The sequence below is a fragment of the Protopterus annectens genome, chromosome 8.part1 (assembly GCF_019279795.1).
Source record: "Protopterus annectens isolate FY-2018-M chromosome 8.part1, PAN1.0, whole genome shotgun sequence".
Lineage (NCBI taxonomy): Eukaryota > Metazoa > Chordata > Ceratodontiformes > Protopteridae > Protopterus > Protopterus annectens.
The window spans coordinates 459,918,220-459,945,505 of record NC_056742.1 but is presented as its reverse complement, the minus strand read 5'-3'; the positions used below and the strand labels follow the sequence as shown (position 1 = coordinate 459,945,505).

Sequence of the window (27,286 nt, the reverse complement as noted above, 5' to 3'; positions counted from 1 at the left end):
CAATTACTTTTGTAATTTAGTTTCATTAGGATGATTCTTTAAGGAGTACCAGTGATATGAGCTACTCCAGAAATGCTTCTGTTTTTATAGACATCAGTTTCCAAAACACTGAAAACATTTCAGTCACATCTAAAAAAATAAAAGTACCGATGAAAGATGAGGAAATATATGTCACAAGCCAACTAGTGTTAAGGTGTGAAAAGCAAACTTTTGGTAGAGCAATTACATGCAACATTGCCCTGTGGCTGATTAGCCGTGGATGGCTGTTAAAACTGTTCTTTGCAATGTCAATAGAGTTAAGCTTAACAGTTCTTCCAATTATATCCTCAAAGTAGTGCTTTTCTGAGTGGGGCTTACTTGTTAGTTTGGCATATTTACTTTAGTTATCAAGCAGACCACTTGTAAACATCCTTCTGTTTCACCTGCTGTTGCCCTAATGTTTCACTGTATTTATGACGACAGATGTGCTGTTGTTTGCCTTTTATGTTCTTCCATATCCATTTTATTTGTATAAGCTGCTGAGTGTTCCAACTGGGATGATTCAGCTGCCTTTGTGTTGAGCAATTATACAGACAAGGCCTACCTCTAACCCATTAAATAGGATAATGACAGAAATACGAGGCTCAAACACTAGTAAAGCAGACATGAGAACCAGCTACTATTCAATGTTACTGGAGCCATGATAGAACATGCTGATTTTTTATCAGTGCATTAAAACTGACATGACAAATATTTACCATATTCTGTGTCTCACTAACAGAATACATTTACCAGGGATTTAATGCAATTCACAGAGAAAGATAAGAGAACATATTTATTTTAAATGTAAAATAATAAACTCCAAATGAAAAATTCAAGGGCATCATTTTCGGTATGCAAAAAATTCTAATTAGGGTAATCCACATTAATTGCAATAAAGCATTGGTAAGAAATTTTGTGAAAAGGGGTTACAATTAAACCCCTCCAAAAACTATGACTAAAATAATTTGGTACACATATAGGAAACAATGGATGATAGTACAAGGTAACCTAACATGATATTTGACACTGAAAGCCCGAACAGTTTCTCAAGTGTCCTTAATCTTCATTTATACTGGATAAAACGGTCACCATTCATCAACAGCAGAGTCAGATCATGGTGAAGTAACATCTTAGGCAGTAATGGACTGCCCCCCCCCCCCACATGCCAATATCCCATTAATTGTCACTGTCTCTCTCTCTCTCTCTCTCTCTCTCTCTCTCTCTCTCTCGCTCTACTTAATTACTGCCAAACACTGTTCAGCCCTGTCAGTGAGCATTTTCTTCTTTGCTTTTACAATGATCAGAGATTTGGATTTAATTTAAAACTTTTATTTCAAAATTTACAGCAAAACTGCTGATGGCCATTTGCTAAACAAAACAAAACACTACCACCGAAAACATACTTGGTATAAACAATACATATCTCTTCCCTTGAAACTGACATATATTCTCAAATTTGCATATATTGCACCTGACATCCTTTTAATCTACAACAGATGTGCTGAATTCCTAGTCGAATAACACTAATTAGCAAGCAGCTATGTGAAAGGTGCAGGAATTGAAAACACAAAGTCATTTGCTAACATCTTGGGACAGACCAGTGCATGCAAGTTTCCCTTTTCAGGGGCAGCCTAGAGGCATTGCCTGATTAATTGACTTAGTCAAAGTACCACAGCAGACAAAAAAAAGGCTGTGTGAGTCAGTCAAATACTGCACTAGAGTAAGCAATTTTAACAGCTCATAGCATTATTCATCTGCACTGAGTACCAGAAAAGCAGTTGTAGCCCAACACACTGCATTCCACATATTTGTGCCAACAGTAAAACAAGCTAAATTAAAATGTACTCATAATTAAAATATTCAATAAATTAATTCACACTAACCAGTTTATTCACAGTCAAATAATAAACACTGTCAACAGTCAACAAAACAAGGAAACCAAGTATCATAGACAAAAAATCTATCTCATATGATGATACTTCTGTTTACGACAATCAAATTCCTTTCTTTATACCATCACTATTCTAGCACCATCACTATTCTAGCATGCAGCAGGAATCAAGTAGGCACATACACACACACACACACACACACACACACACACACACACACACACACACACACACACACACACAAACAAACACACACACACACACACACACACACACACACACACACACACATGCACGAGCAAACACACACACACACACACACACACACACACACACACACACACACACACACACACACACACACTTTTCAAAACCTAAAATCATAAAAGCAGCAATGAGTCTTTCACGAAGCTTGCAATGAATGTTTCATGGAGTTTGTTCACTACAATGACTTACTTCTTTCATAGTCTCTCTAATCATGAACCATGAGCAGGCAGCAATAATTATAGAGCTTATTTAGATGGCTTACAGAGATAGGGCCACCGAAGTGTACATTAGTAATCTTAGGGTAACTTTAATTTCAGAATTGCAAATAGTGAGCTCTGCACAAGCACTGACAGTATTTACCTTGTTGCTTTCAAAGTAGTAAAGACAGCAATAATCTCAGAGCTTATTCACTTGCATCAGATGGCTTAAGAGCAGCAATAGTAGTAAATGAGAAGCCTGCGATGCAACAGTAATTTCACAGACTGAGCCTTTAATGTATTGTAAAAATACCACACTAATAAGCTTAAACTTTCTCTCTTTCTATTTCTCTCATTGGCTCAATTTTGGCTCAGTTGAGCCAATGAGAGACAGAGAGAGAGAGAGAGAGAGAGAGAGAGAGAGAGTCCTGGAAGCAGAGCAAATGAGCAGAAATTGGGCAGGGTAATCAGATGACGGTTTGGGTTAGAAATCAGATCAGAAGATGTGAGATGTGAGTGAGAGACATTTATTGTAACATTTGTGGGGCTTCCCAGCCAGTACCAGGCCCTAGATAACTGCCTAGGTCACCCTTTGCTGGATCTGGTACTGATCAATAGTTCTTAGAAAGTAAATGTGGCACAACAGTAACTACTATTAAAATGAGAAGAAACATAAAGGGCAGGATAGATAAAGCACATAAATTACATCTACTTGTACACAAAAATAACTAATGAACAGCTACTTTCTACTGCAGCACTATTTACAGCTCTGCTTTATTTATTTATTTTTACAACATGATTATTAATGAGTATTCTAGGCAGGATTCTCACAGTATTATCTTCCAGGAGGATATCTGCTGGATGGTTTAATGTGACGAGATAATATATAACTAATAGAGTACATTCGGTATTAGCAAACTTTAGCCATAAAATTACCAACTGACTAAACAGAGCAATGAATGAAAGAGAAAATTACAGACATTCATCATAATGTCCGATCTGTAAGATGATGATTGATCGATCTTTGGTAAGTTCCAGAAGTTATCCTCAAGCATTAGCACTGTTTACAGATAAATTTATCCTGAGCAGCTGATGTACTCTCCCCTTTCCCATCATGTGCAGGACATCCATGTCACTCTATTTCTGATGTTAGTGCAAAAGTATAAAAAAATCAAGAAAGAAAAATAGTAGAGGAATTGAGAAAAATAAAGGATGTGAATGAAGTGAGGATATGTAACAAAAATGGACAACCTTCTTTAAGATCCATAATTATTGAAAGTACCTACAGTTTCTACTTCATATAGAAAAGGTCTGCTTTCATTAACCTCTGGGAAGTTCTTGCATAATCCTCCTGGATGGCTACTCTCATAGTTTGATCCTCTCTTCAACTTCCAAGTTTATTCAAATGATTGAGTCTAAATACTGCACAGATTAAGATAAATCTAAATAACAGTGGACAGGCATAGTACAATTTCAAAATGTATCAAATATACTAATCAGTATAACAAGCATATTAAAGAAGACCCTACATCAAATAAACCAGAGCACAATAAAACACTGGTTTACAACAAACTGCTGTAATGAGAACCCCTGACAAGAGTAACCACAAAAGGAGATCTTGACCAAGATCAGCGTGTAGTGCTTTATAAATATATTTATGGAAGACCAAGTCAATAATGTGTAAATATTTGTTAAGGAAGCACAACAAAAACAGTTCATGGAACCAACCACTACTTTAGTAGAATGAAACCTAAAAGTAGTACTTCATGTTCTTTTGTGTGTCTCATTAAAAATTTCAATAAATTTGTCTAATCTTCTAGAAAGGATATGTTTGTTAACTTTGCTGCACATATGAGTTTTAGCCAGAACACAAAGAAAAGATCTTCCCTTCTAACTGAATTGGTTGTCTCCATATTGAATTTAAGCTGTCTGTGGACATCTATACAGCCAAAAAGGCATTATTTGAGATTAGAATATTCTAGGAAGAATACAGGTACAGGATTTGACAAAAAAGTGCCTTTAGTTTTCAGTGGAAGTAGACTACACTTGGAACAGAGTCTTCAAAAACAAAAAAAATTAACTTAGCACCAGGTGCAGGTTAGGAGGGTAGAACAGTTACCTTATTGAGCATAAAACACACATCCCAAGAAGAAAATGGGTCCCTGAATGAGAGGTGAGGGTCGGAGCTGAAAGGCTCTCCCAGAAGCTCTTAAAAACCTTCAGAGAAGCCAAGAAAGCTGAATTTTAGTCAAAAATAAAAGTTGAGGATTGCCATTTACACTATCCTGATACAACAGTTTAGACCAGAATCTAGAATATTTAACAGATACCGAAGAACATAAAGAAATGTGGCAAAGAAAGGATCCAAACACTTATTGGTTGCACAGACAGGAAGACAAGTTCCATTCTTTGGGAAGTTTACTGTCTATGTGGCTGTTCAGCAGAGGTAATACAGGAGACTTCTGTTTCTGAAAAATACTGTCACTTAGCTATCATCAAAACTGGAGCAGCCATGCCACTACTCTGAATGCATACATTTCTGTTAGGACGTGTTACTGGAAGGGTGAGGTAACAGCATACGAGAAGGTCAGAGCCTGACAGGTTACCTGAGAAGATAAAAAAGAGGGCACGGCATGCCTTTCACCCAAATGGGTACTATGAGAATGGCTTTGGTCTTATGCAATTTGGGTTTCATAATGAATGTCATCAAGATAGGAAATGAAGAAAAACAGTCAATGAGGCCATTTGGCCATGGCTGGACAAAAACATCCTTTACTCATCCTGCTGGAGACAGAATCAAGGGAAAATTTGGGCATACAAACAAAGGAGCTCAAATTGTTAAAGACTGTCTTGTCAACTGAAATAATAAGTGATAAATAGTAAGGTATAAAAAGGTGGAGAATGTGACTCAACCTGTCACATACATTTCTTTATTTTTTCTGGAATGTGCTCTGCCACCAGAAACTGATCCAATAGTATAACCAACAAGCGCATGGCCTTTTGACACAATGACTGAAAATAACTCCTCTCCCCGTGTTTCAAATGCCAGACTACCGACCTGTCAAGTGAATGAAAAGAACTATTAGGAAAGAGAAACCTGAAGGGTTGAAAGGGACAGAAGAGCATTCCTCATTTATAAGGACATTGATATGGAGAAAAGACATCCGGTACATGCTAGCTTAGCTAACAAGACCACTGAGTAAGAGATATGGTAGCAATAGATTGAAGGTCTTCTATAGATCACTCATCCAAAGAGAAGGTAGGTTTTGACTAACGAACAACTGATATCTCCATCCTAAACAGCACTGTTGTTACTTCACTCAGTCTTTCCACTTGATGCTGTAGGCAGTCCTGGCAACGTCTTAAATTTACAAGCAAGGCAGTTTCCAAATGGGAATCAAGACAGCCATACTTGAACAATTTGGAGAAGGTTATAAACTTTGGATGAATCAGTATGACATATTCCCACAGTATATGTCAGGTCAGTCTTGAGAACTCATGATGTTAATTTCATAGTATCCATCCACAATCCATGCACAACTGCACAAAATTACAGAATGTGGGTTGAACATTAATGGTGCAGCCTTGAGACCACAAGCACTGTATTGCCCAGTCTCATATACACAAACTGATACTTTCACTAGAACCGCAGGGTCACTTATACATAAATAAGCAGGCTCTTTCATGGACATGTGTGTATGATTTCTACAGGGTTTGCTCACAAAGAAGGTTGGTAAGGGGCACTTCCTCCTCCTTTTCCCCAAAGATCATAAGAACGTTAATGATGTTGTTTCTGACTCTCTCCCATCTACTTAAGATGACTTACCCTGAGGTTGTTCCACTTGCACAGTTCCACAGATTCTGGCACTATAATCGGTACAACCAGGAGCTATACATAATCTCAGGATCATGTTGCTATCTCCAGTATTCGTTGCAGTCCAGTCTATAAGTTGCATCTAGGAAGAAATAGGAAAGGATGTCCTTACCCTCCACAATGTCAGAAAAAGCCATCAGTTAAAGGATGCCCTTTGCAGTCCATCCTCTTCAGTGCACTATCTTTTCACCTGTCTTAAAGCTGGATTGTTCCAGAGAAAGACTGAGGAGTCCCAAATGTCTGGCTAAATTTATCTTCTTGCATAGTGACTGAAATGCATACACACACACACACACACATATATATATATATATATATATATATATATATATATATATATATATATATATATATATATACATATCTCATACCATGTCCAACTATCTTGTTGTAGGGCACTCTTGTATCAAACCATTGCCCACTGTCCAAGTGACTGTGGAAGAGCTACACTTAACTTGCAGTGAGGAACAGCTACAATTCACTCTAAAGAGCTAATCCAATAGCAAAATGCCCAGATATTTTGGGAATGACTCACACCAGATAAAGAATGTCAGGACTTTAATCAATTTAATCTGCTTGATCATTCACTATAATAAGAAGTGTTTTATCTTCCTTACAGATGAAGCTATGATCTTTTCAAATTTCTGCAAACAACTGAACATCTTCTGGGTACCCAGCCTTGGTCTGTGTGGCAGAATCAAAGAACTGTCTGAGAACAGACAAGCTTTTATTTGTATATCTTCAGCCTATTATCTGCCCATCCGTTGAAAGCATTACAGACAGTCTGTCAGTGATGAGTGGAAAGAACACAGAGGACAGGGGAATTCCCTGTCTCTTATCTCTGGAAAGAATAAAACTGAAGGAGAGGGTGCCCACAGTAAGATCCATGGATCTTGCTTGGGGGCACAATATCTTTATAACATCCATGATTCTACAGGGTAACCTTAGGGTCAGAATGGAGAGGTGGCCTGAATGGCGAGATGATAAAATCAGCAAGCAAAGGAAAGTAGTAATGCTGGAATAGAATTCATCCTCAAATCTTGGTGAGTACCTTCATGAAGTGGACCCATTTTTTCCAAAATCAAACCAAGATGACACTGATACATTTTATATGGCATATTTTATGAACAGAAGCAGATTAAAAAATAAGAATGACAAATGTGTGCACAAGTCCCAGGATAAAAAAAGTTCCCAATTCCGGTAGGTGCACTGGTGCCAGAACTGGAAAAATAACAGTGTATAATCCTCAAGATATGGAAACATTCCTACAATGGGGATAGACCAGGCTCAGGGAGAGGATGCCCCCCCCCCTCGCTGTAGAAGGAAGTAGTAGTCCAGAAAAATCACAAAAACTGACAGGCCAAAAAAGAACCACAAAGATGATAGAGTGGACAGTTGACGATAATAAAGAAATTATGTATTGTTACTATTATGAAAGAGGCCCAGAATTTCCAGACAGAAGATTTACAAAAAAAGGTTAAGAGAGAAATTACTTCCACAAAAAAATTTGTCAAAAGCCCCAAATGCAAATTTGTATGCATTAATACAACAGATTAATGAAAAGCATTATATAGACCAAGTAACCTTAGGCCATTTGGAAAAGGAAGCAACTGAGGAAGGGCAAAAATATAAAGAACAAAATATACAGATTTTTGAAAGGTATAAAAAAATATGAACATGGGAGAGAAAGAGAGATCTCACACGGTGGAATATTCATGCAAAGGTAAAAGCCAAATTAATCAATACAGAAAAAGCAGCCCCAATGATATTCAAAGAGAAGTACAGGCAAATGCACCCAGATATGAACAATTTTACAATAAGAATATAAGATCACAAAGGGGTCATTTAGAGCAGAAGATTAGTAAAGCAGAAGTTAAGAAAACAGAAGCTGAAGTTATGGAATAGCTGCAACGCGAAGGATTTAGTGTAGAAAGTGTAACACAGGTTATATCACAGCATAATGAAACAATGAGTTCACTAAGTAACGAGAAAGTAGTGGAGCAGGAAACATCAGAAGACAAAATATGGACATAGGAAAGAAAAAGAGATTTAATATAGTGTAATGTATTTATGCAAAGGAGAAAGCAAAACTAATCAATACAAAAAGAACAGCACCAAAGATATTTGAAGAGACATCTAGGCAAAAGCATCCAGATATAGAAAATTTTACAATACAAAGAACAAGAAAATATAGGGGGAAAGTAGAAAAGATGATTAGTAATGGAGAAGTTAAAGAAATAGAAACAGAGGTTATGGAGTACCTGCAAAGTGAAGGATTTAGTGTAGAAAATCTAACTCTGATAACACCACAACAGGAGAAAAAATGGATCCCCAACTTAAGGAGAAACTAGTGGAGAAGGAAACATCTGATTGGTTCCAATATGAGCATATTTTGGAGCCCTCTGTAGAAAACCAGAAAGTTCAGTTGAAGTTGCATAGCAAGGGACATAACAGGAAACTGTGGCAACTCTGATGCAGTCAATGTTGTGGGGCAACACTGTGTAGGCCAGTGAGCTTCCCTATGAAAGAGAATAGATGACTCAGGATGAAACTGAAGAGAATGTGGCACTGGAAGATGCTCTGGAACTTTCTGTTGAATGTCCACAGGAAATGGAGAACATGAATGTGCCCTCAGTTTAGAGGAGAAGAATCTCAGAGAAGAGTTGCTTGGTTTAATAGAGATTGAAAGACATAATATGATCAATGAAAAAAACTAAATTACAGAAGGTCAATAAAACCCAAAAAGTTAGAAGTTTGATAAAACAAATGAACACAGTAATTAGGACCATTCATAGAAATTCATGTGATGTAACATAAGTAAATAGGATATATTACTGTCCAGCTAAATTAATAACAGATAAAGTCTTTCCACAAAAACACAGGGCAGTAAGGGAAAGGAAGGGGAGAAATTAAAGGGCATCATGGAAGTACTGAATAGAGAAAAGTATAAACCAATTCAGACAAGAAGTGAAACTGTTAGAAGAGTACAGAAGAGGGAACACATCAAATAAATACTCAGAAAGATAGATGTAATAAAAGCAATGCATAGTATCAGAACACATCAGGATCTATCATGCATTATTAGTGCAAATAATAAACTAAAAATATCTGCATAGGCAGAAAAAGAAGATATGCAGATAAATATAATGGAAAAGTACAAAATAAGAAATGTATTGTTGACCCAAAAAAGTTTTATAGATAATTGGGAAACAAGGCAAAAGGAAATGAAACACCACCAAAAAAGAAGAAATAGATACATTTTGGAGAAATATCTGTGACGATCCCGTGAAACATAACAAAGATGTTGAATGGATAGAAGTAAAAGAAAGAATAAGAAGTTCAAATGTACAGGATATGAAATGGGATGAAGTAATGGCCAGAGAAATTGAAACAAAGTTAAGAAAAGATCCTAAACAGAAAATCCCAGGCCCAGATGCAGTACCTAACTTCTGGCTAAAAGTATTTACATCTTTACATGAAGATTTAGCCATGAGTAAGAACTATTTGTATGCGCACCCCAAACAGACACCAACTTGTTTAACAACAGGAAAAGCAATACTCCTACTTAAGAGTGAACCTGCAAGCTATCCTAAAAACTATAGACCGACAACTTGCCTTCCGACGATGTATAAACCATGGGCTGGAACTGATGCCGACAGAGTTTATAGTCACTTAGAAGAAAAATTCAATCATGGCAATAGAACAGAAGGGTAGTAAAAGAAAGTCAAATGGAATAAAGAATCATTTGTTGCTAAATAAAGTCATAATGGAGAACTGTAAAAAGGGGAAGAACCTAAGTATAGCATGGATAGACTACAAAACAGTATCTGACAGTATCCCACATTTGTGGATAAAAGAGTGTTTAAAAATGTGCAAGATACATCCTACAATGATCAATTATATTACAGTAATCATGAAACAGTGGCAAACTACTCTACATTTAAGCCATGATAAACAACAAATTATTATTTCAAGGATAAAAATTCAAAGGGGGATATTCCAGTGTGACTCTTTGTCACCATTGCTTTTTTGTCTTGCCCTTAACCCACTAAACTGCCTACAGATTAGGTCATGGCCACAATTTGGCTTCCATAAAACAACAAAGTTTAAAGCCTTCTCGTCTCCTTTTTGTGGATGATTCAAAACTGTATAATTCTTCAAATGAGGAACTGAAAGTGCAACTGCACGTCGTGAAAACTTTTACAGATGATATAAGAATGTCATTTGATCTTGACAGATGTGCAAAAGCAACTTTTAAAGCAGGAAACCTGCAGCACCAAGAAAACATCCGCCTGGTACAGGAATGTGATATAAAAGAACTTGAGCAAGGGGGAGTGTATAAATATTTAGGAACTGATGAAGGATCAACAATAAAACATGAACAAATGCAAATAAAACTTAGTAAGAAATATCTTAGAAGACTAAAATCAATACTGAAAAAAGCTCTGACATCTAGGAACAAAGTCCAAGCTATAAACCAATTTGCTCTTCCCATCCTAACTTACAGTTTTGGAGTGACTGACTGAACCTAAAAGGTACTGGATTGGCTAGATAAGAAAACAGGAACAATGTTTTCATGCTTATCAACTGATTTAGAAAAATCAGTGTGTATACCAAGACTATATATTCCACATTCTGGAGAAGGTACGGTCCTCCTTGAATTTGATTTCATGTATAGATCTGCAATCATAGGACTGTATACATATCTGCTGACCTCACAGGATCCAAACATAGTGAAAGTTTTAAAATATGAAGATAATAAGTCTAAGATGACTTCCCTCCTTAGTTCAGCAGAAGAATATCAGTGTCAAGCAGGAATGGAAATCAAACCAGAAGTAGACAAAAATCAGGCAGCAACTGAATGTGCCAAAAAAACAAAAGAAAGAATATAAGGTAAAGGATCAGATGAGAAGGCAAGAAATGTGGAAAATGCATAAATATAGTTGCAAGTACAGAAAACTCTTGGAACAACCTCATGTTGATCAGGACTGAATGCAGGAATGGTTAAAGAGAGGTGAATTTAAACCAAAAGCCAAAATGTTAATACTGGGAGGCCAAGACAGCGGACTATGTACAAATTGGTTTTAAAATCTCAAGGAACATGTGGGAGAAACAGACAAATCTAGCTTTTGTAAAACAGAATTGGAAACAGTTGCACATCTTTTAGCTGGCTGTGATATAATAATGGCAGAAGGACTGTATACTGAAAACCATAATAATGTGACAAGACTGTTGTAATGGGGATTGTACAAACATTATAATATTGAAGTAGTTGAAAAACCTTGGAAACATGAGGCACAAATCATTACAGAAAATTATGAAGTTTATATATCACATGGGATCACCCATTACCAGATATAATAGTCCATGACAGGTAGCTTATATCCTTTTAAGTCGTGAACTGCTGATTGAGGGCTCAGTGTCTGTTATTCTAAAAGTGTATTAGTTCTGGTTTAAGCACTTGGGCTTCAGGCCAGTTATTTTACATTAAGAAGGTTCGTGGTCTGCACTCTTGTGGGAGGAGAGGCTGGACTCTGCCCTTCTGAGCTGGGAATTTCTGGTTAGAGGCTTATAGTGCCTGCATATTTGAACTGTTTCTTACTGAAATTGGTACACCTTGTTTGCTGTAGCATAGACTAGATCCAGGCCTGCTGAATCTAGCTTTGTTTGTATGCTTGTCGTTTGTTTGCTTGTTATTTCCCTGAAACGCTAATTCCACCTAAAACGCGGCTTTTCAGTGCTTCTGTGGATCCCTAGTGATATCTGCATTGCTTACTGTACTTATTTCCTTGTTTCACTTGAAAGAAAGTTACTGTTTGTCATTTTTGCATTTAAGTCACCTGTAACACATTGCATTTAAGTTGCCTGGCACTTGCTCACTAAAGCAATTATATAAGTCAGCACTAAAATATTAAAAGCACTACACCCTCACAAACTCCCCTTGAGTACCTTGTTCCCTATTGGCCCTTTTTTTCAATTATAAAGGAATTCCCAATACTATTCTAGCATGTCCAAAGGTCAGTTGTCAATCTCCTCTCTGGTCCAGCTGGTGAATCTGGGAATCTTGAGGCAATGTTACAACTGCCTCATGTACACAGACAACCCTCTCCTCCTCCCAACAAATTCCAGCACATGTGAGAGATGCAACCATATAGCCATACTGGAGGCTAAGCTCTCTCAACTCAGTACTGGTGAAACCAGTCAGAAGGAGAAGGAAACCACACTCACTACAATTCCAGTCTCACATAGACCTGCCACGACAGCAAACCAAACACATAAACACACAAAAACATACTCGGAGGCTCTAAATAAAAATCTGCCTAAGCAGCAGAGACCTCCAAAGCAGACACCCAAGCAACCGCTACCCCAAAACAAAACACGTGCAACACATAGCTCACAAAGCCAGTGTGCCGAACAGTCACAGCCCTTAAGGCTAAACAACACACCTGATACACTTGTAACAGGTGATTCTATCATCAGGCACACTGACGTCCCGCTCACCAGGCTGAACAAGGAGAAGATCATGGTGAGCTGCCTGTCGGGTGCTAGGATCCGCCACATAACACAAGCACCCAGGTCACTCCAAGGCAAGTACAAATATGACTCTGTCATTGTCCATGCTGGTGTGAATGACCTGAGACGTACCTCCCTGGACTACATGAAAAGAGACATAGAGGAGCTCTCTGAGCATGTAGCCCAGGCCGGTATGACCCTGACCTTGAGTAGCATCTTACCATCACCAAGAATGATGCCACAATATGAAGACAAGATGATCAATTTCAACAATTGGCTTAAGTATTGGTGTCATTCAAAGGGGATCCAATGCCTGTCAGTCTGGGATGACATGCTTGACAAGCCACGATGCTTTGCTAAGGATGGCTTGCACCTGTCACCCCTGGGCTTTCGGATATTGGCAAAGGCTCTTGCTACCCCCATAGTGTCTTTTTTAGGCAAGGCTCAAAAGACAAACCCACCTCCATAATGCTACTCAATGCCAGAAGTCTAAACCTCAAGATGCATGCACTCAAAACTCTCCTTAGCATGGAGAACATCGATATCTGTGCAGTAACAGAAACCTGGTTCAAGGCTCCCGAGAGCACCCCAGCACTATCAGGTTATACCTCATATCATGCTTTTCGGCCCCAAAACTTGGACTGAACCACAAAAGGAGGGGGAGTATCAATATTCGTCAAAGATACCCACACCTCCAGGTTGGTGGTACAGCACGAAGCATCAGAGACTATCCATGTGCAACTAACAGTGGGTAAAACTGCCTTCCAGTTTATAGACTGCTACAGACCATCCTCCCAAACCCAGGAACCCCACTCGACCTTCCTGAGAACACTGGAAAATATGAAGGTCTCTCCAAACACCATTATATTGGGTGACTTCAACTACCCAAACATAGACTGGGAGCATTACTCTAGCTCCAACACCCTAGCCCAAAGGTTCCTAGAATTTATAAACTCAAATGCTATGGAACAACTTGTTACCACTTCCACAAAAGGGGAAAACATACTGGACCTGATCATCACCAACATGGGGACTCTATGCTCCAGACCAGAAGTGTATCCCTCACTGGTAAGATCAGACCATAAACTAATCTCACTGGATATTCACATCCTGACTCCACCCCTTGCCCTGAAAACCACAGTGAAAAACTTCTCTAAAGCAAATTTCACACTCCTCAAAACTGAGGTGGAATCCTTCAAAACCCCGGGCCTGTGGAAAATACGGCCCAGACCGCAGAATCCTTTATAAACGCATTCTATGAACACCTTCAAGAATGTATGGATCATACAATCCCAAATAAAACCAAGATCCAATCCTCCAAAGGTAGACGTCCTGTCTGGTGGACCCCAGCCATAAACAAACTATACAATAGAAGGAGGAAGCTACTACATGATAGAGCAAAATCCCACTAAGGGAAGGCATCTCTGAACAGTATTAGCAAAAAACTATGGGCACTCATAAAATTGTCTAAGGCCAGCTTCGAGAGAAAAATTGCACAGGACACTAAGGATAATCACAAGGCCTTCTTTAGTTATCTTAGGAACCTGGGTGGTAATTCCCAGATATGCTCAGAATTAGTCCAAAATGACAAAAAATACACCGAACCCACAGACATTGCCAACATCCTAGCTGACAGGTTCAGCGCAAACTCCCCCCCCCCACCAAAAGGGCAAATATCTATCCCAGCAGAGTGCTGCCCCCCCTGACATCTCAGATGCTCAGGTAAGAGCTGCACTCTCCAAAGCAAAAAACACAGCATCAATGGGACCAGATGGTGTCCCGGGCTGCGTCCTACATGAACTCCAAGAAGAGCTAAACCCAAATATAAAACTACTGTTCAATCTCAGCCTTACTGCAGGATATGTACCCAAAGAGTGGCGTACAGCAACAGTGGTCCCACTCCACAAAGGTGGTGCCTCAACGGATCCTGGAAACTATCGCCCCTTAAGCCTGACTAGCTTGGTCTGCAAAGCTATGGAAAGGATCATCATGGACCTCATAAATAAAGATATTGGGGACCTACAGATACTGGATCCTACCCAGTTCGGCTTTGGTAAGGGCAGATCCTGCCTCTTAAATCTGGTTGATTTCTTTGAAACAGTCACCAAGGCCATTGACGAGGGGAAGGTGGTCCACACAGCCTACCTGGACCTCGCAAAAGCCTTCGATACAATACCCCACTCAGGCATTATAGATAAGCTCACCAGCTTAAACATAAACCCCTATGTCACTAGATGGGTTGCAAACTGGCTCAAGGACAGAACCCACATGGTTAGAATTGCTGGAGCCATGTCAGACTCCAAACCAGTTACAAGTGGCATCCCATAAGGCTCAGTCCTGGGACCTCTCTTGTTCGGTATATATTTCTCGGAGGTACAGGCCAACACGGAAGGACTGTGGCTGACCAAGTTCGCAGATGAAGGCAAACTGGGCGCCATAATCGACTCTCCAGCTGACACAAGCATCCTCCAAAAGGGCCTCATAGAAACAGACAACTGGTGCCAGAGCCATGGCCACAAGCTAAACGCCAAAAAGTGTATAGTCATCCCCTTTGGCAAAAACAAAGTGCCCACAAATTACCACATAGGTGGTAATCCATTAAGTACAGAAGAAGTAATTAGGGACCTGGGGACCCAAGTTGATAGCAATCTCTCATTTGACAACCACATGGCCAAAGTGGTTAGAAAAACATTTTATATAACCCACCTAATCATGAAGGGATTCACATCTAGATCAGGGGAGGTCATCGTGCCTCTTTACTCGTCCCTCATCAGGCCCATAATTGAGTACAATGCCCCTTTTAGGATGTACCTTACCAGACACCTGCAGCAACTGGAAAGACCCCAAAAGTACCTCACCAAGAGGATCAAAGGGCTCAAACAGATGCCATATGCTGCCCGGTTAAAGAAACTCCAGCTCTACTCAGTGGCATACCGCCTGCTCAGAGGCAATCTGTGCCTGACGTATAAAGCCATGTCCAACCTGGAATTAATGGACATGCTGCACCTCAGAAAATCCAAATCCCATCGAGCTACGCGCTCGAGAGACTTGAACCTCAGCACTGAAATAAATAGGACATGCTGGAGGGACAGATTCATAACCCAGAGGCTCCCTTCACTCTGGAATAAAATCCCAGTCCAGGTTAGGCAGAGTCCCTCATTGACTCTCTTCAAGAGGAATCTTGATGAGTGGATGGGAGATCGTAGGTTTACCCCGGGTATCACTTCTGTGTCACTGTTAGACAGAGGCACAGTATACTAAACTCGAAAAAGGGCAAAATTAATTTAAAATGGGTGGCGAAAGCCAAACACACTCTGGCTAGGCTTATAAATGCCCTAGGGCAGATAGCCTAGTATGAACCTATGAACCTATGAACCTATGAAAAGAAGACAAAAGTAGCATTGATTATTGAAATTGCCACACCCAGTGACTACAGTATCTTTACGTATAGAGAGCCACAAAATCATAAAATACCAGGATTTGCAGGCAGAAACAAGGGCAATATGGAAGAAGGATACTAGACAGTTCCAATAGTAGGAGCAACGGGTCTTATAAAAAAGAACTTACTATCGTACTTAGATATGGCACCGATACCGTGTAACTTTGTATGAATTGCAAAAGGAATTATTTCTGGGCATAGTATAAGGACTGAGAAGAGCACTTCTGGCTAACATCAAAGATTGAAATAAAACTACTTTCATGAGCTATTAGACTTAGGAATGGGATACATTCCATTCATGGTATTAGAGACCTAAAAGACTTGGAAAATTTAAAAAAAGTGAGTAACCTTGGTGTCTCCATTATCCCCAGAATAAACCCTGTCAAACACCTTTTTCCAAGTCTTCAAAGACTGCCACAGCTGATCTTAGCTGCTTTGCATTACATACCTGAAGGCAAATGGACTTTGCTAATCCTACCTGCCGCAAACCCAGGTTGATAAGAGTAGATAGTAACTTCAAAAGTCATTAAGTCAGCACCTTAGCATAAGGCCTTACATTGATTTTTATTACAACTCTCAACCTGTGGCTGGGTATTGAGGTTTTATCTCTGCTGGCAAGGGCAGCATGTTGATCATGGAGACAGACGGTTCTAGTGTTAAAGGGTCCTACTTATGTATTTGCCCTATACACAGTGTTGTCTTTGGAGTCACCTGGTCCTTTAATAACTGATAAAGTTCTGCATTCAGGCTGTCTGGCCTTCAGGACCTTACTTTTTGGCATATCACTGGTAGTATTTAATTTGTGTGGACAGCCCTATTGCCTGGAATGTTTATCCTGAAAACAGGCTTTTCCAAAGCAATCTCTCACTCATCTGAGGAAGTTACATTTTCCCTATATAGGACCTCATAAAATTAGGTGAGCTCAGCACTGGTCCTTCTGAGTTCCACTACCTTGCTACAAATATGGCCTGTTATGACAATGCTAACTTGCCACTTCCTCTTCTGTTTTAAAAGACAGGAAAACCTAAGGGTTTATCAGGTTTACTGCTCTGTGTTCAGAATAACACTGACATCCTTTTTTAAGAATAATATCTGCAAACTTAGCTCTATTTGCAAAGCCTTATACTTCAAAACTACCACCCTCTTTTTAACCTTCGTTTATATACCTACCACTCTGTGGCTACTGCATCACTCAGCACCAATAAATTGCTAGCCTTCTCCTGCTGTATTAAACCCTTTTCTGCTTTAAAATGGGTTTTAATGACATTTTAAAGGGTGATTACTAGATCTGGGCAGACATAGATCACAGTATCATTTAAGAACTCATCCATTCCCCACTGAATATGGTAAAAATTCGAACTCTCATGGGATCTAAGGGTCTATTCTCCAAGCCAGCTGCTCTGGCCATCATCCACTTCTAACAACTCAGTGTGGAGAATTAAGATTTCATTATTCATATTTACAGATGAAAACACCTTAATGCTGCACACACATCTCAAGGACAAAGTGCTGGATAGATAGAGCTCATTCAAACATCATTCAGCCTTTGATCTACTAACAAGAACTTTTGGACTCACTGGGATTTAAAATGCTGTTCATAATAAGGATTACTTCTGTCCAAAATAGGGCATAAGGTAATAGTGACATTACACCCAACAAGATATGAGGTGCTCCTTGACTGAAACTCACTATAGCAGACAACAGGAGACTGAAAAGGATAGGAATCTTAGTTTAGTCCATGTAGTATCCCCCATGCTTGAAATTCATCCAGTAGCCAACCACACTTTTGGTATTTGCAAGCTTTCCATCACTGGCCATTACAGTTTGGAATTTACTGGAAGAAGTATTCCTCTCTTACAACAGCATGATAAACTGCACAATACCAACAACCTTCTTTCTAAAGCAAGGAAACAGCAAATAAACCTTCATGAAAGCTCATCCTTTTGAGTAATTGGAAATACCACATTATGCTACAACAGAAGTTCTTTAAACAGAGATGTGTAGGACTGGGTCCATCTTCCTCCATCTCAAGAACTTCAGACAGGAAGGACTTGGGCAGCTGGACACTTAAATATTTCCCAGTTCACAAAACTCCTACCCATTTCCTACAATTTCTGTGCATAAAAGGGCCTCTCCCTCATGTAAGGTAGAGCACAAGAAAAGAAGAAACCAAGGAAGAGGAAAAAAGTTCTCTGCAGCAACTTACAACTCCTGTTGCAGTAGGATGATGGTCATTTTCTTTCATATCTATCATTGTAGTAGGTTTAGTAATGTTTGTGTATCATAGGATCAGCTCATTTTCTTCTACCAGTAAGACAGAGTCTTAAGCATAACTTGCTAGCTGGATCACTGCAAAAGTGTCTTTAAAGATAACGTCTTTGGAAGAACCTAACTGGAGATATCTGTACTACAAATACCTTGAAAGCATCTCAAGAAGGGACTTCAGTGACGATACCTGACCTACAAATATATTAAAAGCACCTCCAAAAGAACTTTACCTGGAGATATCAAACCTGCAAATGTCTCAAAAGGAAGACTAATATTAATAGCCCTTAAAAAATATTCCAGAAATGACTAGCAGATATCAAGATCTAATTCATTATATTGACAGAAAGGATGAAACTAATGTGCTTATTGAGGGATATATTCTGGGAATAGATGTGAAACTGATGGACGGCCTGAAAACAGTTGTCTTATCAACCCCAGCTAAACTAAGCTGAAAGTGAAGCAAGGTACAAGGCCAGCAACGGAAGACCTCAAGAAGTAAGAGGTATGTACAAAACAGCAGAGAAAGGCCCACCTGACAGAGACAGAATCATCTGGAACCCCTATGCAACATGAAGTATGAGGCTAGTGAAAGACGTTCCCAGTAACAAAGCGGAATTTAGAAATTTTAGTATCAAATTTGTGAGTTTTTTTTACTGTAATTAGTTTACTGGTTCTTGTCAATGGCAGAAAAAGGTTTCCAGGCTAGCTGTTTTGCATTAAAATTTAAATAAGTCAACTATTGTTTTAGGACTGAGCTTCAAGAAGTTATATTTACCCCTACATCCACAGTCATTCCTGTCAATATCATGGACCAGCACTTCCCCACAAATTTTCTGGCCAGCCTGATTGAGATGGGTATCTTGAGACAGTGTAAGAATTGTCTCACTGTTTTATATTCATCTGTTATTCAAACAGCATAACACAGTATGTGAGAGATGTGTATGTGTGTATATATATATATATATATATATATATATATATATATATATATATATATATATATATATATATAATATCCTTGGAGGCAAAAATCCTCAGACACAAAAACTGTCAGCAGTACACCACACAACACACATCTCCAGGGCCATCACAATACACATAGTCCAGCATATGCTGATGTTCTAAAGATGAATTTCCCCAAACCTCAAAGACCTCCAAAATATAACACAGGCACAAAACACACTCAACATATTAAGTCTAATTCCTAGCAAAGTACAAGGAGTCCCAAAGTCACAGATGCTGTGCCCATAAGGCAGGCAGCAACCCAACCAAACTTTCTTGTTGTGGGTGATTCCATTGCAGGGCATATAGATGTGCCTCTTGCCAGGCTGAGCAGGTTAAGAATGTCAAGCTGGTTGCTTGTCTGGTGCCAGGGTCCTTTGGATCAGGCATGCATTCAAGTCCTTGAACAAAAAGTACCAGTGAGACTCTGTCATGGTTCAAGCCGGTGTCAATGACTTGAGGTGTACCTCCCTGGACTATATGAGGGGAGACATGGTGGTGCTCTCAGATTATATGTCCAAGGCAGTGAGCAGCATATTCTCCTTTTTACAGGGATGATGCTGCAACGTGAGCAAAATATAATTGACTTCAATGAACAGCTACGTTTTTGGTATCATTCAAAGGGGGTCCAATATTTGTCAGCCTGGGAGGATATGAGCGACAGAGTATGCTGCTTCACCATGCATGGCCTGCATGTATCCCCTCTAGGGTTCTGATTACTGGCAAGTACACTGTCCACCCCTAGTGCCTTTTTAGGCAATGCCAGCCTGATGGGATTGCCAACATAATGGGGGAAGCAGGGGTGGATGTGAGAGTGCTGCTGGTCCATGCTGGGAGCCTGGACAGGAGACTCCACTCCCTATAGGCCCTTTTCACCCTGGAGAACACTGACAGCTGTACAGTGACTGAAGAATTGTTTAAAATAGAGGACAGCACTCCAGCTGTGTAAGGCTATGACACCTTTCACATGTTTAGACCAGATACTAAACAGAAGAGGAAAAAAGGTGGAGGTGTCTCAATCTTCATCCAGAACAAACTCACATCAAGGCTGGTAAAGAGCTTCTTTGTGTCCAAATAACTATCAAAAAGGCCTCGTACTATATATTAACTCGCTATAGAACTCCATCTATGAGAAAGGAAATCCACAATGCCTATCTACAGGAACTAGAATCAGTATTAAACACAATACCATTTTCCTAGCTGATTTAAACTATCCAACTATAGACTGGAAAACCACCACCACCACCTGTGCACAAGTACAGAGATTCCTGGACTTTGTCAAAACAAATGTCCTGGAACAGTTATTCAGAGTACCCACTAGGGGGAATAACATTTTGAATTTTGTCCTTAATAATATGGGGGCATCTTGTACTATCCTTTACATCTTTATCACTTGTTAGGTCTTACCATAAAGCAGTCTTCTTCGAAATAAAACTGAAACATGAGATCCTTTCATGTCTTTAGAAATGTATTTAAGACAAATTATCTTATGTACTCCTAAGTGATACATGGACAAGTTTCAAATCTCCAACAGACCCAGTTAACTCCACTGAGTATGCAGAAATGTACACCACCACATTATACCAGCATGTAAACAGCTACATAGTTGCAGCTGTACCCTGTAGGCACAAGTGCAGGGTAAACCCCAGAAACAAACCCACATGATGGAACCATAATATCAACAAGCTTTACATTAAAAGGAAAATAGTTTTAACCAAAAGTTAAAAGAGTAATTCCCAGAATGTTAGAGGTCTTGTCACCGAAATCACTGAAATAAACAAACAACTCAGGAGTATAATAAAATCCACCAAAGCCAAGTTTGAGGCTAAAATAGCTACCCAAGCCAAAGACAATCACAAGACAATTTTTGTTGTATTTGTGCTCTCAAAAGCACAACAGAGCAGTGTGCTGTGCTGACATATTCAATCAGCTCAGCAGTGTGCTGAGCTGACATCATCAATCAGCTCAGCAGTGTGCTGAGCTGACATCATCAATCAGCCCAGCAGTGTGCTGAGCTGACATCATCATCAATCAGCTCAGCAGTGTGCTGAGCTGACATAATCAATCAGCTCAGAAGTGTGCTGCTGACATCCTCATCAGTCAGCTCGGCAGTGTGCTGAGCTGACATCATCAATGAGCTCAGCAGTGTGCTGAGCTGACATCATCAATCAGCTCAGCAGTGTGCTGAGCTGACATCATCATCAATCAGCTCAGCAGTGTGCTGAGCTGATTGATGATGATGTCACCTACACTGAGGCTGAAAATCTACTGGCCGATAAATTCAGCTCTAACTGTACCTCTCTCTTCTCTGTCTGTCCCTCAAGATATACCTAAAACTGGCTCATCTCCAATTATCACACAGGGTAATGTCCTAAAAGTGCCATCAGGCTAAAAATACTACATCGATGGGTCCTGACAATATCTCTGGCTGCATCTTAAATAGCAAGAAACAAGATTTAGCCACATCCCTAGTAGCACTGTTCAATCTCAGCCTCCGCACAGGTTTTGTACCCCCTGAATAATGGAGGACCTTCCACAGATCCAGGCAAATGCAGATCCATAAGTCTGATTAGCCTCATATACAAAGCCACAGGAAGACTTATCATGGAACTAATCAATCAGGACATAGGGAATCTCCAACCACAAGAATCTTCTCAGTCTGGATTTGTCAGGGGCAGATCATGCTTACACAACTTGAGTTTTTTTGTTTGAAAAGGTCACCAAAGCAATGGATGAAGGCAACATGGTCCACACTGTATGCCTTGACCTGGTAAAAATTTTTGTTTGTTATGCTTATATCATAAGTGATAATTAAATAAAGATGTATCTTGTTTAAGAAAAAAGCTTTTGACATAATTCCCCACTCAGATATAATAAATAAACAAACTAAACTGAGAATAAACCCCTGTATAACCCACTGGATTGCCAGATGGCTCATAGATAGAATGCAGATAGTCAATATTGGGGAAGTTACCTCCAAAAAAAAGACCAGTCACCAGTGGAGTCTTCCAGGGTTCTATTCTGGAACCTCTTCTGTTTGGCATTTAATTTTCTGAAGTAAAAGCCAATACCAAAGGGCTCTAGTTGACTAAGATTGCAGATAACTGCAAGCTAGGAACAGTCATTGAATCCCCAAATGACTTAGCTATCCTGCAGAAAGGTTTGTCTCAAATAAAAAAAATGGTGTCAAAATCATGGACTGAAACTAAATGCCAAAAATGAAAGCTTTGTCCCAAATAAATAACTGGTGCCAAAATCATGGACTGTAACTAAATGCCAAAAATGCATTACTGTGTTGTTTGGAAATTCATCTACCCCAGGGAACTACCACATTGACAATACACCCCTAAGAGCTGACTCATTTGTTCAGGATTTTGATCTTTATATGGACAGTGACCTAACTTTTACCAGTATGCGTCTACTGTTGTAAGAGAGTTCTTCTATATTGCATAGCTTATAAACAAAGGGACTTTGTCGAGATCTAGGGATGTCATTGTTACCCATTACTCAGCTATCACTAAGTCATCATCAAATATAATGCCTTCTTTGGCATGTTCTGTACAGACACATTCAACAACTAGAATGCCCACAGAGATACCTTACTAAAAACAATACAAAGCCTAAACAACATGTCCTACGTCAGCCGACTCAAAGCCATGTCACTATACTCGGTATCCAACAGACTGGTAACAGGTGACCTGTGTCTGGCATATAAAGCATCCTCAAATCCATTACAAACAAATTTATTGCACATTAGGAAATGTGGGGATCTAAACCTCTTTTGTAACATCAACAGAACGGTTTGGAGGTACAGGTATATTTCTCAGAGGATACTGCTGCTGTGGAACAGACTTCCCATCCATATAAAATAAAGTTCATCCCTGTCCACATTAAAACACACTACAGATCTATGGATGGGAAACAGATAATTTACCCAAGGATTGTCCCTGTACTACTAATGGACAGACATAGCTCCTAAATGCTTTATCCCATGCCTGGGTCCCCTCAACCTCTCTATGTTGTGATCACATTTATTCTTATTAGAGGTAATATAGAATTATTGACTATGGGATGGGAAAGATCAATCTATTACTAAATGGGATAGGTTATTTTGAGCATAAAAAGGGAAACTGGCTAGGCCTGAGATGGCCCACATAGGCAGCTAGCCTAGTACTTACCAATGAATCTATAACATACCTTTGCCTTTGAGACATAAATGCAATAACTAAAATTTAAAAATACAACTTCTGCAGGGATAACACTCCTTGACCTACAAAACTGTAGTAAAGATTTCAAACAGAGCAATTCACATACCATGCGACGAGAAGAGTTCCTTAACCTGAAAGAAGGAAATGGAACATAAACAGAGCTAGCTACAAATGAAGAGAAGTAAAGAAATTTACAAATTGGAAGACAGCAGCTGTTCAATGCCAAGCTTCTAAAAGCCATGTAGCAGATAGATCCTCAAAAATTACTAGCCAACAAAGATATCAAAGAAACAGCAGTAGCTCAAGAGCTCTGCCACAGACCAAAGGGAGGAAGGGAGGAAACTAAGGAAAAGTAAACAGGCACAAGATACATCCTGCTCCTGAAAGTACCAGACAGACCACGAAGCATAGAAGCTCAACAATAAACAAAGCACAGGCAGGAAGAAATTATTCCACTGTTTGGGTCTGTCCTCAAAGTAGATCTAGGATAAACATTATTAGGGAAGGTGATCGTGCCTACAAAGTGGGGAAGTATGAACGAGTGTGTATGTATATATGTAAGTTGCTAGAAGATGATAGCCCAGCCACTGTAGTCTCACTGGTACTGTTGATGAAACATTCTCAAAAGAAAGAAATGTGTTTTAGCTTGGAGTCAAGGAATGCAGGGAATTATTATGGCTAGGCTTGCATAGGCCCTAGAGCCAACAGCCTATGTACCTATGAACCTAATGCTGTCTCCAACTGAAAATGTCTTATGGTGACAAAACCTGAACTCCAAAAAGCCACATCTGCAACAAAGAGTGTCCATCACTGACCCAGCAAGACACTGAAAAGGACTGCAGAACCTATAAGCTGCACTCCAAAGTGGGCTTAGTATTCACAACTTGACTCTGTAGTAGACCAAGAGAGAAACACTTCCTCTCTTACCTATCTTCCCATTGTTGAATTAACACCAAATTTAGTCTGTGTACTGAACTCATGGTCAAGGAGATTTTAAAAGCTGGAGCCCCTGTGATCCTTACCCAGTCGGCTGTCCTGTATCAAATGCGGTACTATCGCTTCTCACGGCTCCCACCTTGAAAGGCTTGGAAAGATATAAGGACTCCATCCAGTTGTGCATTAATATGGAAAATCACATTGGTCTGCCCACAACAGGAAAAGTAATATCCCTTTTCACGGCTCCCACCCTGAAAGGCTTGCAAAGACAGAAGGACTCCATCCAGTTGTGCATTAATACGGAAAACCACACTGGTCTGCCCACAATAGCAAAAGTAATTCAAGGTTTCTGCTTTTTAATGTACTTTCTGCATATACTGTATAATTAAGCTTTACTGGGTCTACAGCACTAAAATCTCTGCCTTCTGAATTGGAAAAATAAAGTAGCAAATGCTAAAAGTACACCAGGCGGCTACTCACTCTATTCACCAGGTACAGAACCCATTGAATTGTAAATATTAGCTGTTTTATGCTATTAAAATCAAAACATCCATATAATTAAATAAAGTAAGTAAAAGCCCCTTACTTTAAATATACAGGCTCTAAGGATTCCTCTGGTGTGGTTAAGCCCAGCTCCACTCACCCTCCGGGCTCACTCAGTGCCCCACCCTGCCTCCTATTCCCACCCTTACTTTAAATATGCAGGTTCTAATTAAATACACAGGCTCTAAGGATTCCTCTGGTGTGGTGTACTATCTATTATCAGGTACTATCCCTTCTCATGGCTCCCACCCTGAAAGGCTTGCAAAGATAGAAGGACTCCATGCAGTTGTGCATTAATACGGAAAACCACACTGGTCTGCCCACAATAGCAAAAGTAATTCAAGGTTACTGCTTTTTAATTTACTTTCTGCATATACTGTATAACTACGCTGTACTGGGTCTACAGCACTAAAATCCCTACCCTTCTCAAATAAAGTAGCGAATGCTAAAAGTACACCACGTGGCTACTCAATCTATTCACCAGGTACAGAGCCCATTGAATTTTAAATATTAGCTGTTTTATGCTATCAAAAATCAAAACGTCCATATAATTAAATAAAGTAAGTAAAAGCCCCTTACTTTAAATATACAGGCTGTAATTAAATATACAGGCTATAAAGATTCTTCTGGTGTGGTTAAACCCTGCTCCACTCACCCTTCAGGCTCGCTCCATGCCTCACCCTGCCCCCTATTCCCACCCACCCCTAGTACCACTAGATTTACAACCCAGCAACCACACCCCCTCTCCTCCTTCACCAACCACAACAGGAACTTCATTTAAGGTTCCACGACTCCCTATCCCTATCATCCCATCTACTTTAACACCTAGGTTGCAACACTATTTCCTTCATGACTCTGATACTCCCTAAGTCCTCAACAAAGAAAATTCATCTACTTTACACTCAACTTCTGCTGGTCACCCTTTATTCTCTTACCATCTATGAAAACCAATGCCATATAGGATTCTACTATCCCAAATGCCTTGCCACCACCCCAATCCTTTCAATTTTTCCCACTTAACCATGTCCCTTGGCATTAAGTCCAATACCTCTACTAACTTCCACTCTGTTATATCCAGATATGTTAACAGCAAAACTAAACACTGACAAAAACTAATAAACAAATTCTTAAAGCTCAAAGCTAGCTTGCCCTGCACCCTTATTATCGATGGGGTTATCCACCCCAACCCTGGCATATCCTCACCTGACAGCACTAACTCTAATATTACTAGCCCAAACATAAGACAAAGCCTAAACAGGTCCTCCAACTCACTCCTGACCTGCCATTTAAACATTAGAAGCATTAATAATAAGGTTCACAACCTTCATGCCCTCCTAGCAACCTACTCCCCTGACATACTTTCTCTTACGGAAACTTGGTTAAAACCAAGTACATCAGATAAGGAAATTTTACCACCTGGGTATAACATATGCAGACTAGACCGCACTACTAGGAAGGGGTTGGGGTAGTTGTTCTCTATAAAACCACCCTAAATGTTACTCTAGATTACCAACAACCACCCTCTTTTAACAAAGCAAAAATTCTGATTACCAAACTACAAATAAATAGAAACAAATGTATAAACATAGTTTTTGTACATATTCCCCCAGGTAATAATTCAGGCACGCTAGAAGACATCCTCCTTTGGCTATCCAGTGCCTACCTCCAAAAAAACATTGTTCTTGATGACCTCAATATAGATTGGAATAGCTGCATTGCTGAGACCCCAACCACGCACAAAAACCTACATAGGTTCACACAAACTATATCCTCCCCTACCAGGATCAACAAGCCCAGCAATAAAGAATGTATGAAGAATAAAAGCTGCGTGGATACCAGTAAGACAAGGCGATATCCTGGACAACCAGAAAAGTTTATTGCTCACACAGTTGACAACACAAAAACAAAAATAAAAATAAAAAGCAGTTTGAAATCCACAAATTTGACGAAAATACTGAGCGCTTTCACCCGCTCGACTACCTGCGGGTTTCTTCAGAGTACATTAAACAGGTCTCTGCACCAGCCTTATATACTGACTTAATGACTTGTTAGTAAATTGTTAATAGATTAATTAAATTAATTAATCGGCCATTTAAAACAAATTGTCAATAAAATTGTTCTTTCCT

General features: G+C 39.5%; 1 protein-coding gene across 1 annotated transcript in view; it reads right to left on the bottom strand.

Moving 5' to 3' along the window:
- The window catches only part of LOC122810404, a 2,461,722-nt gene that overhangs the window by 2,033,509 nt on the left and 400,927 nt on the right, over positions 1–27,286 (bottom strand). The window lies entirely within an intron of this gene.